The sequence below is a fragment of the Capricornis sumatraensis genome, chromosome 20 (genome assembly GCF_032405125.1).
Source record: "Capricornis sumatraensis isolate serow.1 chromosome 20, serow.2, whole genome shotgun sequence".
Lineage (NCBI taxonomy): Eukaryota > Metazoa > Chordata > Mammalia > Artiodactyla > Bovidae > Capricornis > Capricornis sumatraensis.
Genome location: NC_091088.1, coordinates 65,238,382 through 65,251,382, shown reverse-complemented (window position 1 = coordinate 65,251,382; position 13,001 = coordinate 65,238,382).

The following is a 13,001-nucleotide window of genomic DNA, read 5'->3' as shown; positions in this document are numbered from 1 at the left end:
ACCTGCCTCTTGAGAAATCTGTATGCAGTTCAGGAAGCAACAGTGAGAACTGGTCATGAAACAACAGAGTGGTTCCAAATAGGAAAAGGAGGACGTCAAGGCTGTATATTGTCACTCTACTTAATTAACTTATATGCAGAGTACATCATGAGAAACGCTGGACTGGAAGAAACACAAGCTGAAAGGGAGAAATCTCAATAACCTCAGATATGCAGATGACACCACCCTTATGGCAGAAAGTGAAGAGGAACTAAAAAGCCTCTCGATGAAAGTAAAAGAGGAGAGTGAAAATGTCGGCTTAATCTCAACATTCAGAAAACAAAGATCTGGCATCCGGTCCCATCACTTCATGGGAAATAGATAGGGAAACAGTGGAAACAATGTCAGACTTTATTTTTTCGGGGCTCCAAAATCACTGCAGATGGTGACTGAAGCCATGAAATTAAAAGACACTTACTCCTTGGAAGAAAAGTTATGACCAACCTAGATAGCATATTCAAAAGCAGAGACATTACTTTGCCAACTAAGGCCGTCTAGTCAAGGCTATGGTTTTTCCTGTGGTCATGTATGGATGTGAGAGTTGGACTGTGAAGAAGGCTGAGCGCCAAAGAATTGATGCTTTTGAATTGTGGTGTTGGAGAAGACTCTTGAGGGTCCTTTGAACTGCAAGGAGATCCAACCAGTCCATTCTGAAGGAGATCAACCCTGGGATTTCTTTGGAAGGAATGATGCTGAAGCTGAAACTCCAGTGCTTTGGCCACCTCATGTGAAGAGTTGACTCATTGGAAAAGACTCTGATGCTGGGAGGGATTGGGGGCAGGAGAAGAAGGGGACGACAGAGGATGAGAGGGCTGGATGGCATCACTGGCTCGATGAACACAAGTCTGAGTGAACTCTGGGAGTTTGTGATGGACAGGGAGGCCTGGCGTGCTGCAGTTCATGGGGTCACAATGAGTTGGACACGACTGAGCAACTGAACTGAACTGAACTGAACTTGGTTTACGTGGAAAACCTTTAAAGTTCCAAGACGAGGAACTTGCACCGTCTATGTAGGCCACCGGTGCCTGCTTGAATAGCAGAGGATGCCCTGCCTTGGGTTCCCTCTCGCGTGGGTCTTAGAAGCCAGGGCAAATGAGTAGACATGGTGAACCTCCATGCTCCAAATGGGAATTCAGCCAGAAAAGGGCAAAAAGAATGACATGGGGGAGCCAAATATCGGTGCCAGACCCAAGACTTTTTTTTCAAAAGCAGCTTATATACCCCAAGTTATACATAAACAAACAATGGAATATGCAGAGTTATGCAGGGGCAGCAGTCCTGACCCTTATTGAGACCAGGCTTTCTTTTTGCATACCTTCCCGTATACAAAAGTTCTCAGGTGGTTTACATTATCTTCTGGCCAAGAGGTCTGTTAACATTTTTATGTCTCTCTTCCTAGATAATGTCTATCAACCAGAAAACACTTTTTCCCTTGAAGTTTTTTTTTTTTCCTTTAATCTGCATCACCCTCAAAGTACTAAATAAAGTTACATTCCTGTAGAACAAAGGTGTAGTGGGTTATAACAAAGAAAGTACTTAACTCAAAGATCTAATGTTGTTAATATCAGGGCTACTACCTGTTTTTTCTATATACCAACTATATCTACAAATAAAAGATATGAAAACTTGGCAGCAAGTATTGGCTCAACAAAAGAAACCCTTAATCAGTCCTATTCTAATGATTTTGATTCCTCGGAAGCCCCTACATTCCTAGGATATTTTAAGCTTCCTGTGCCTCTCGCGGTCGAGAGGCTGCAAACAATCATATGCGCAGCTGTAAGAGTCTGACAGGCAGGCTAGAAAGCCATCAGAGGGGTTTTGGGATTGAAATACTCTTACTATGCCCAGAAGACTTATTATCTAAAAGCTCTAAATTAACTTTTTCCAGAAAAAGGTGGTGGGGTGACAGCCCCCTGTTAATGTCAGAAGAGTAGGTGGAAAGCATAACACAGTAAAGCAGGCAGACTCTGGTTTTGGGGATAGATGCTCGAGAATTTCCAGGGGGACCCCTGAGCCTCGATTCCACCATTGCATATGCCAAGCCTCCTTCCTCATGACGTTTGCCATGGGCGAGGTTCCTCATGATGGCTCCCGGCAATTTATGGTCACCATTCTACAAAATGCTAATATAAAGGACAGTTCATGGTTGTTTAAGGAAAGTAAGTGTTTTTAGTAATAAAAGGTATGAGCAATGACATTGATTTGGGATGCTCATAGCAGTGAATGGTAGTGAGCCGAAGCTGGAAGCAAGTTCTTAATTTCCCAGATCGAGACTCCTAACCCCTGGACTACAGGAGCCAACATTTAGGGCTAAGGTCCCTAGTCTGGCCTGCCTAGTCAAGAACAAATTCAGATGATGAGGCAGATGATAAAGAGTAAAGGACAAAGTTTACTGAAAGGAAAAGTACATGTGGCAAGGCACATGGGCAACCTCAGAGAGAGAGAGAGAGAGACGCCTTTGGGAAGTGTAAATTCTTTACAGAGGGGCTGTTTTCCGGGTCTTCATCTTCCTTCAGGCCAATCACCTTGTTTATTTGCCCTGGCTAATTTGTCTCAGGACCCTCCCTGGAGTGTGCATACACACCTTAGCCAAGTTGGATCTCAAAGTAAAGGCTTCTGGGAGGAGCAGGACTCATTATGGTCTGGAATTATCCTGTGAGTTTTGACTTCAAAGCAGCCTTTCTGGGCATGTGTAGTGTCTCCCTTAACAAACAGGGTTTTTCCCTTTCTTTGCCCTTGCCATAATTATTCCCTGAGATTAGAGAATGACTGTGTATTTACCCTGTTTCTGTTGGGTGTAAATTCCTCAACTGGAGCCCATGTATCTCTTATCTCAGGGAATGCAAAGCGGAAGATGCCACATTCAAGACATTTAACATGGAGCCCATCAGTCTCCTACCAGAAAATTACATTTTATTAGGGAGAAAGAAAGTAAGTCTGACTTACAGGTGGTTGTTTCTAAATGAAGAAAATTATTTAATTAGGGAAAAAAAAGAGTTTTTATGCAAAGTGGACCTCCAAGAAAAGAGGTCCCAAAAGACAGTCTATATGATCTGTAACAATCTGTCATTTGACTCCTGTCAGTGTTGTTGCTCGACTATGGGAAGCATGTGATGAGGTGTTTCAGAGGGATCTATTTCCTCTTTGTCCCCCTTCTGTGCTGGATTTAATTGGATGCCTGCTTTTTGGTCCGTTTAGAACAGTGCTGACACCTCCAGAGATTATTTCAGACCCAGCCTGGTTCTCTTCCTGTGTGCTGCACTTGGGAGACCTCACTGGAAGAAGGGGAAGACTGGCAGCTCTTCGAGTGCATTTGGTGTCTCAGATCCTACACAGAGCTGCCTTCAACCTGTCTTTCTGTTCAGAGCCCTCAGCTGTTCTTGTCATTACTACTTTTGCCACATCCTTCAGGGGTGTGTGTAACAGGAATGTGGTTTGGATCTTCTGTGACTGTAACTCAGGAAACCTGTAAGGACAGTGGATATTGAATGAGGTCCTCTTTTAGACAGGACCTGAATTGATATCTTGTTTTTGCCTTGGAAACGATTTCCAAGAAGGATGGCTGAGTAACACAATTACACAGGTCAGTTCTTGTGTCTGATCTGAAGTTTCCTTTTTACACTCCTGGAGTTCATTGTAACTTTTTGTCCTCTGTTCTGCCCAAGTGGGCCCTGATGGTTCAGAGCATGGATGCATCTGTAAGTCTCGGTTTCAGTCCTGCTTTTGCTCAATTACTTTCATGTTCCCTGGAGTTGTGTACAGGAACCCTGTGAATCCACTACCTTTATTTGTAAAATTGAGGTAATTAGTGCTGTTAGGTGGCATAGAATGTTGCCTGTTTTACAGAAAAGGTCAGAAGTTAGTGTTTTTTGGGGTTTTTTGCTGTGCCTTGTGGCAGGTTGTATGTTAGTTCCCCATTCCTGGATGGAATCTGTATTCCCTCCAGTGTATGTGCATAGTCCTAACAACTGGACCACCAGGGAATTTGCCTCAAAGATTACTTTTGCTTAAAGAATATATTTACTTCCTGTCTTGCTTATTGTGACATCTCTTTGTTTACTTTACATCTTGTATGTTTTTATTTTATTTTTCATCATGCACCCTATCCTATCACTTCATGGCAAAAGATGGGGAACCAGTGGAAACAGTGGCTGACTTTATTTTGGGGGGCTCCAAAATCACTGCAGATGGTGATTGCAGCCATTAAAGTAAAAGACGCTTGCTTCTTGGAAGAAAAGTTATGACCAATTTAGATAGCATATTCAAAAGCAGAGACATTACTTTCCCAACAAAGGTCCGTCCTGTCAACCCTATGGTTTTTCCTGTGGTCATGTATGGATGTGAGAGTTGGACTATAGAGATAGCTGAGCACCAAAAAATTGATGTTTTTGAACTGTGGTGGGGAAGACTCTTGAGAGTCCTTTGGACTGCAAGGAGATCCAACCAGTCCATGCTAAAGAGATCAGTCCTGGGTGTTCATTGGAGGGACTGATGATGTTGCAGCTGAAACTCCAGTACTTTGGCCACCTCATGTGAAGAGCTGACTCATTCGAAAAGACTCTCATGCTGGGAGGGATTGAGGGCAGGAGGAGAAGGGGACGTCTGAGGATGAGATGGTTGTATGGCATGACTGACTCAATGGACATGGGTTTGGGCGGACTCCGGCAGTTGGTGATAGACAGGGTTGCCTGGCGTGCTGCGGTTCATGGGGTTGCAAAGAGTCGGACACAACTGAGAGACTGTACTGAACTGAACTGAACTGCCCGCTGCGCCGAGTCGCCCCTCCTCAACGTGCCGGCCCCGCCGGCTGAGTCGCCGCGCCCAGGCGCGCCGGAACGCTCCGCCCCGCCCCTCCTGCTAATTCGAGACGGCCCGCCCCTCTGCTCATGGGGGTTCCGCCTCACATTACAAAGGTCCGGCTGGTCAGGCTTCTCTGTACCACCTACTCCAGGAAGGCCAGGCCCTGCCTGCAGGCCGTCCAGCTATCTTTCTGCGCGTGCGGCACCGTGACACACGCGGAAGCGGAGAGCGGCGAGTGGAGGTTCCAGCGCAGCGTGAGTTTCTGTCCTTGGAGTCAAACCTGCCTCTCGCAGTCTCCTTTCTTTGTACCCCGGCTCTGAGGGTCGGTACTGACTCTAAATCCCCGCTCCCGCCCCGCCACGCTCAGCAAATTCGAACATCTCCGTAAGCGGCGAAGGGGCGCCTGCCTTTTGGTTTGAAGTCCGCACTGAAGCCGGTTCCTGCTTTTGGAACACTGAAACGCTGCGTTTCGCACTTTTTCTGGCTTAACGCTGTTTACTGACCTCACTGACTCCTCTACCCTTTCTGCACTACATACAATTCTATTAGGCGAGGTGGTTTATTCGCTCCACGTTCTTCAGCCGCTCCTCGGGCCCTGGAGGCCTCGCCGGCCGCCCCTCTCCCGAAGAGGCCGCGTTCTCTCCCCGGTCCTGGGATTCTGGAGAGCTCTCCCCGCTCTGAGACCCATCTCCCTCCCAGCCCCTCTGTTCTCACGTCTGCTCAGGCCGGTCCTTCTGCCCTTCAGTGACCTTTCCCCTGATCCCTGGTAGGGGGAGGTGACCTGAACCAGCCACGTGACACCCATGGTTCTTCGGCCCCAAATACCACCCGCTGGAATTTGGCTCTTGCGGGAGGGCCTTTCTTATTCAGTCTCGTACCCTGTAAATAGTGGGCGGAAGGCGGGATCAGAAGAAGCAGAGACAGCGACTCCTAGAGAAATGGAAAATTGAGAATAGCATGTGGGACAAGCGATGGCAGTGAAGAGGATTGTGAGGAACTTGAAAAGAGACAGCTTCATGAAAGAGAATGAGCCTTGAAGGGAGCGGGTGGGGAAAGGAGAGAAATTCAGAGAAAAGCAGGATCTCCGGAGCGTTAAAGGTGAGCAACATAGGGAGGTGTGGCTGTTCTTTCCGACTCTGCGAGTCTTGTATCTCCCAGAGTTTTCTCAAATCCATGTCCGTTGAGTCCAGGGATGGTATCCAACCATCTCATCCTCTGCTGCCCTCTTCTATAGCCTTCAAGGGAGAGCGCCTGTAAATCAGGGGTCCCAAAGAGGGCGACAGTGGAGAGGCAGTTTACACAATCCGCAAAGGGGACACAAGAGTTGGGACCAGAGCCACAATATCCTGCTGGGAGAGAAAGGGGACTCCTAGAGATTGGAGGAGCTGAGAAAAAAGTGAGCTGGAAGGAAGCATAACCACTTGGGAGTGCCAGAGTTGGGAGGAAGGGAGGGCAGAGGTGGAAGAAGAAAGGCAGAAATACAGGGAGACTGAGGATCACCAGGGAGGTTGAGAGAAAGCAACTTGAAGGCGAACAGATGGCAGAGAGAGGTGGGATGGGAGGCAGGGAAGAAGTAGAGAGGAGGACAGGCACAGCAGGAGAGCAGAGAAAGAGAGACAGAGAAAGAAGCAGGGAAACAGATCAACCAAATGGGGTGGAAACAGCTAGTGTGCAGGTGACGGTGGGGACTAGATCCAGAAGAGTGCTGAGTCAGTTGGGTAAGAATTATTAAGTCGTTATGCATTGATTTTTGGCTTTAAAATCTAATGCAAATCTTGCTGCTTTAAATTATACAGATAAGAATGAGAATTGCAAAACTTCTGTCTGTGAGGCATGTGTATTTTGTAATAATTTGTATTCAAAGATCATCCATGTGTAGAGCCTGTTGAGGTGGGGGCTGCAGCAGTGACTTGATTCTCTCAGCTGTGGGTCACCCCCTTCCCTATTCCTGGTGAGAGCAGAGATGAAGAGAGAAGAAATGGGACAAGAACTGGACTGACTCTTACTACATGATGCCTTTTCAAGGAACTTTAAACATGTTCTTTGTGATGGTTTTACTTTTGGCTTTCTGTTTTGTTTACATTTAATTATTTTTATAGCTTGGGATAAAGATTTGTTCATTCAACAGCAACTTTCTTGTAAACAGTTAAGGAGATGTGTCTCACTTGGGACAACGTGGATGAATGTAGAGAATATCATGGTAAGTGAATTAAGACAGACAGGGAAAGACTGGTATGTCCTTCCATTATATGGAATGTAAAAAAAAATGAAACTCACTAGTACCAGAGGGTAAGATGGTGGTCATCTGGGGCTGGGAGGAGGGGAAGATGGGGGGATGTTGGTCAAACGGTACAGATTTTGAGTTGTGAAATGAATGTGTCCTGGGGAGGTATGTGCAGCATGCTGACCGTAGTTAATCCTGTTATGTTACTGCATGCTGGGAATTTCTCAGGAGAGTGCGTCTTCAGTGTTTTCACCACACACAGAACATGGGAATTTGGAGGTGATGGATGTGTTCATTAGTGGGTTGTGATAAATATTTCACAGTGTACATGTGTCACATGGTCACAGGGTGTATGGTATGTATACACATACTCCTTTGGTTAGTCGCTTCTCTCCCATCAGACAGGCTCCTCAGGATCTTGTATGGGGCCTCGCCCCAGGAATGTGCAAAGAGCTGCAGATGATTCAGATCTGGATCCTGCATTGAGCACCAGGGCTCTTAGCCTCCACTTCTGAGACTGAGTTCAGGCCCTGGGGGAGGGGAGGGTGCTCTGTTCTGAGTGGAGCTGGACCAAGGCCTGCTGTGTGACCTGAAGGGCATCTTGGGGTCAGCAGAGGTGCCCCCTGCCACTGTGTACATGAGGCCTCACCAGGAGGGGAGTGTGATCCAAGGAAATTGTGGGAAAGTCCTGTGTTGGACTCTATGCGGGAATTGACTGTCCTGAGTCCCTCCTGAGACAGTGGCCACAGAGGACTGTCTGTTCCACACAGTGAGGGCTTCCCTGTGTGTGTGTGGTTGGGGCTCAGGAAAGGGATGTGTTGACTCTAAGCATTAAAGAGTGTGTTTTCAACTTTCATGATAGAACTGTGAAGACTCATGGACGAAGAAGCCCAGAAGAGGAAAAAGCAGGAGTCAGGCATGGCTCTTTCTCAGGTAGGGTCATATTCTCAGTGGATTCTCACACTGCCTTCCTGAAATGCCCTTCTCAGGACTCACTAATCATGTCTGACTCTGGAGTGTCCTGTCTGACTACTGTACATGCACACTCACCTAGGGCCTTCCCTCAGGGCCTGTCGTCTCCACTTAGATCCCGTTTCCTTATGACCTGGTGACCTGGCCCCTGTGAGGAGGCTCCCCTGGGCACCATCCTGGGCAGGGCTTCTTACCCACGGGTTGGAGACGGGGTCTCGGTGCTGTTGGGCAGCAGGGACTGTTTAGGGCTGATCTGGATGCGCTGTCTGCTCTCAGTCAACCAGGGTAAAGAAGCTGTATGTGGACCTCAGGTATTAACATGTACAGTACATGGTAAAATCTGCAAAAGAGGCCAATGAGTGGAAATCAGTTCTTACTTTTTATAGTACATTTAAAACTAAATGAGCACCTCCTTGAAAACTTAAGTGTTTGGGAATGGAATGGAAAGTTCAGAAAGAGATCTCAGGACTAGATGGTGTTTCATATCATTGTTTGTTTTATCTTTTTACTTCTTTTTCAGTTTCTTTTTTTTTTTTAATTCTTTTCATTGTTTCTAGTCTTTCCATTGTCTATTTAAACCATGAAATCAAGTTTACTAATATTTTTTGTCTTTCCTTCTTGGTTGCAAGTTGCGTCTTGCAGGATCTTAGTTCCTGAGGATCAATTGAATGTAAAACCCCTGCAGTTGAAATGCAGGGTCTTAAGCACTGGACCACCAGGAAAGTCCCAACTTTACTAATTTTGATTCATTATTTATTTCAGAAACAATATTTAATATAGGCAATTACAGACCAAGAATTGGCTCCAAATAGCTTTCCATTGATTTATCAGAATATTATTTCTACTGAAATGATCCTTACCTCTTTTTCTTCTTCTCCTTTTGTGTGAAAATAAAAACTCTGCTCGGGGCCTCTTGGTGAAATGTATTTTCATATCAGGGACAGTTGACCTTCAAGGTTGTGGCCATCAAATTCACTCCTGAGGCATGAGAATGCCTGAACCCTGTTCAGAGGGCCTTGTACAGGGATGTGATGATAGAGACCCTCAGAAACGTGCTCTCTGTGGGTAAGAATAACTTGCCTCTGAAGCTTGGGATCTGCCCTGGGGGTGTGTCTCTGCATTTTCTCTGTATGCCTCTTGGTAGCCCGTTTTTAGTGACTGAGCTCAAAGCCCTGTTGACTCAGACATGAAAAGCCTCATGATTGGCATTAGGAATTTAAACTTGTCCTTTCTTCAGGTGATCTGCCCACTACATGGTACACAAGGAGGTTTTCCAGAGCTTAAGTATTTATAAAGTTGATTTCAACCTTTTGAAATATCCAGTTTCCTATTTTGTACCCCTATGGTCTTGGTTTAGTAGTTCTTTAAAAGTAATAGATATTTGCATATTGTACTATTCCTTATGCATTCAGAAGGAGGGAGAGAGGGAATGAATACGTGAAGTACTGTTCTTTCCATCTTTAATGCTTTAATCAATATTCACACCTTGGAATTCATCAGAGAATTCATACTGGAAAGAGATGTAAGAAGTGTGGCAAAGTCTTTAGTTGGAGTTGGGGCCTTATAATTCATCAATACGTAATGGACAGAAACCATAGAAATGTAATGAGGGTGGGAAACCTTTAGTGCACGTTTAGTCTTAACTGACCATCAAGCAGTTAAGACATATAGGAGAGAAGCTCTTGAAATGTATGTGGCAAAGCCTTTAGTTACATATCTTATTTTTAAAGTTGACTGGAGAATTCATACTGCAGAAAAACCATATAAATATGATGTTTGTGGCCAGTGCTTTACTCAAAAGGTGAGCCTTGGAATTCTTCAGAGAATTCATACTAGAGAGAAAACTTACAAATGTAATGAGAGTGACCAAGATTTCAATGCATGTTGAGCTCTAACCAACCATCAGGCAGTTCATACAGGAAAGAAATCGTATAAATGTAATTTATGTGGCAAAGCCTTCTGTTACAGGTTTTATATTACGGTTCATTGGAGAATTCATACTGGAGAGAAACCGTATAAATGTGATGTATGTGGCAAAGCCTTTAGTCAAAATGCACACCTTACAGTTCATCAGAGAATTCATACTGAATTCAGTTCAGTTCAGTTGCTTACTCGTGTCCGACTCTTTCCCACCCCGTGAACCGCAGCATGCCAGGCCTCCCTGTTAATCACCAACTCCTCGAGTTCACTCTGACTCATGTCCATCGAGTCCATGATGCTATCCAGTCATCTCATCCTCTGTTGTCCCCTTCTCCTCCTGCCCCAATACCTCCCAGCATCAGGGTCTTTTCAAATGAGTCAGTTTTTCACATCAGATGGCCAAAGTATTGGAGTTTCAGCTTCAACATCAGTCCCTCCAACAAACACCCAGGACTGATCTCTATAGGATAGACGGGTTGGATCTCCTTGCAGTCCAAGGGACTCTCAAGAGTCTTCTCCAACACCACAGTTCAAAAGCATCAATTCTTTGGTGCTCAACTTTCTTTATATTCCAACTCTCACATCCATACATGACCACTGAAGAAACCATAGCGTTGACTAGGCAAACCTTTGTTGGCAAAGTAATGTGTTTGCTTTTGAATATGCTGTCTAGGTTGGTTGTAACTTTCCTTCCAAGGAGTAAGTGTCTTTTACTTTAATGGCTGCAATTACCGTCTGCAGTGATTTGGAGCCCAGAAAAATAAAGTCAGCCACTAATTCCACTGGTTCCCCATCTATTTGCCATGAACTGATAGAACTAGATGCCTTGATCTTAGTTTTCTGAATGTTGAGCTTTAAGCCAACTTTTCACTCTCCTCTTTCATTTTCATCAAGAGGCTCTTCTTCTTCACATTCTACAATAAGGATGGCATCATCTGCATATCTGAGGTTATTGATATTTCTCCCAGCAATCTTGACTCCAGCTTGGGCTTCTTCCAGCCCAGCGTTTCTCATGATGTACTCTGCATATAAGCTAAATAAGCAGGGTGACAATATACAGCCTTGACGTCCTCCTTTTCCTATTTGTCTGTTGTTCCATGTCCAGTTCTAACTGTTGCTTCCTGACCTGCATACAGGTTTCTCAAGAGGCAGATCAGGTGGTCTGGTATTCCCATCTCTTGAATAATTTTCCACAGTTTATTGTGATCCACACAGTCAAAGGCTTTGGCATAGTCAATAAAGCAGAAATAGATGTTTTTCTGGAACTCTCTTGCTTTTTCGATGATCCAGTGGATGTTGGCAATTTGATCTCTGGTTCCTGTGCCTTTTTAAAATCCAGCTTGGACATCTGGAAGTTCACAGTTCATTTATTTCTGAAGCCTGGCTTGGAGAATTTTAAGCATTATCTTACTAGTGTGTGAGATGAGTGCAATTGTGCGGTAGTTTAAGCATTCTTTGGGATTGGAATGAAAAGTGATCTTTTCCAGTCCTGTGGCCACCGCTGACTTTTCCAAATTTGCTGGCATATTGAGTGCAGCACTCTCACAGCGTCATCTTTCAGGATTTGAAACAGCTCAACTGGAATTCCATCACCTCCACTAGCTTTGTTCACAGTGATGCTTCCTAAGGCCCACTTGACTTCACATTCCAGGATGTCTGGCTCTAGGTGAGTGATCACACCATCATGATTATCTGGGTCGTGAACATCTTTTTGTGCACTTCTGTGTATTCTTGCCACCTCTTCTTAATATCTTTTGCTTCTGTTAGGTCCCTATCATTTCTGTCTTTTATTGAGCCCATCTTTGCATGAAATGTTCCCTTGGTATCTCTAATTTTCTTGAAGAGATCTCTAGTCCTTCCCATTTTATTCTTTTCCTCTATTTCTTTGCATTGATCACTGAGGAAGGCTTTCTTTTTTTTTTTATCTCTTCTTGCTATTCTTTGGAACTCTGCATTCAAATGCGTATATCTTTCCTTTTCTCCTTTGCTTTTTGCTTCTCTTCTTTTCACAGCTATTTGTAAGTCTTCCTCAGACAACCATTTTGCTTTTTTGCATTTCTTTTTCCTGGGGATAGTCTTGATTCCTGTCTCTTGTACCGTGTCACGAACCTCCATCCATAGTTCATCTGGAACTCTATCTATCTACTGGAGAGAAACCATATAAATGTGATATATGTGGCAAACCTTTAATCAAAGTGCAAAGTTGTAGTTCATCAGAGAATTAATACTGGAGAGAAACCATATAAATGTGATATTTGTGGCCAGTGCTTTACTGAAAATGCCAACCTTGGAAGTCACCGGAGAATTCATACTGGAGAGTAACCTTACAAATGTAACATGTGTGACAAAGCCTTTAGTCAGATTTCTGGCCTTATAGTTCATCAAAGAACTCATACTAGAGAGAAATCATACAAATATAATTAGTGTGCCAGAGCTTTCATTGCACATTCATCTATAACTGACCATTAGGGAAAGCGATATAAATGTAATTTATATGTCAAAGTCTTCAGTCACAGGAATCGTTTTGCAGATAATCAGTGAATCCATACAGGAGTGAAACCTTACAGATGTAATAAATGCAGTAAAGTATATCATCCTTTTGACCTTCAGAAAAGTCACACTGTAGGAAAACTGCACAAATACAGTGGGTGTGGCAGAGCTTTGGATTCTGAGTTCAGAACTAACTAACCGTCATGTAATGAATTCTGAGATCTTGCCCATGTCGGGATTGTGGCAAATGTTTTAGAAGGCATTCAAACCTTACAAATCATGAGAAAAAATCATACTGGAAAGAAGCCATACATTTAGCGTGCAGTAAATCTTAAGGGGAGCATAAGGTCACCTGTACATGAGAGAAAGGATGTAAATGGAATATATGTGACCACTGCTTCAATACACGTCTCATCAGTCACATCATCAGGGAATTCATAATCCAGAGAAAGGAAATGTAATAAGTGGGGCAAATGCACCAGGTAGCATTCAGGCCTAAAAAGACATCAGGTGATCCATACGCAAGAGACCTTACAAATGTATTCACTGTGGAGAG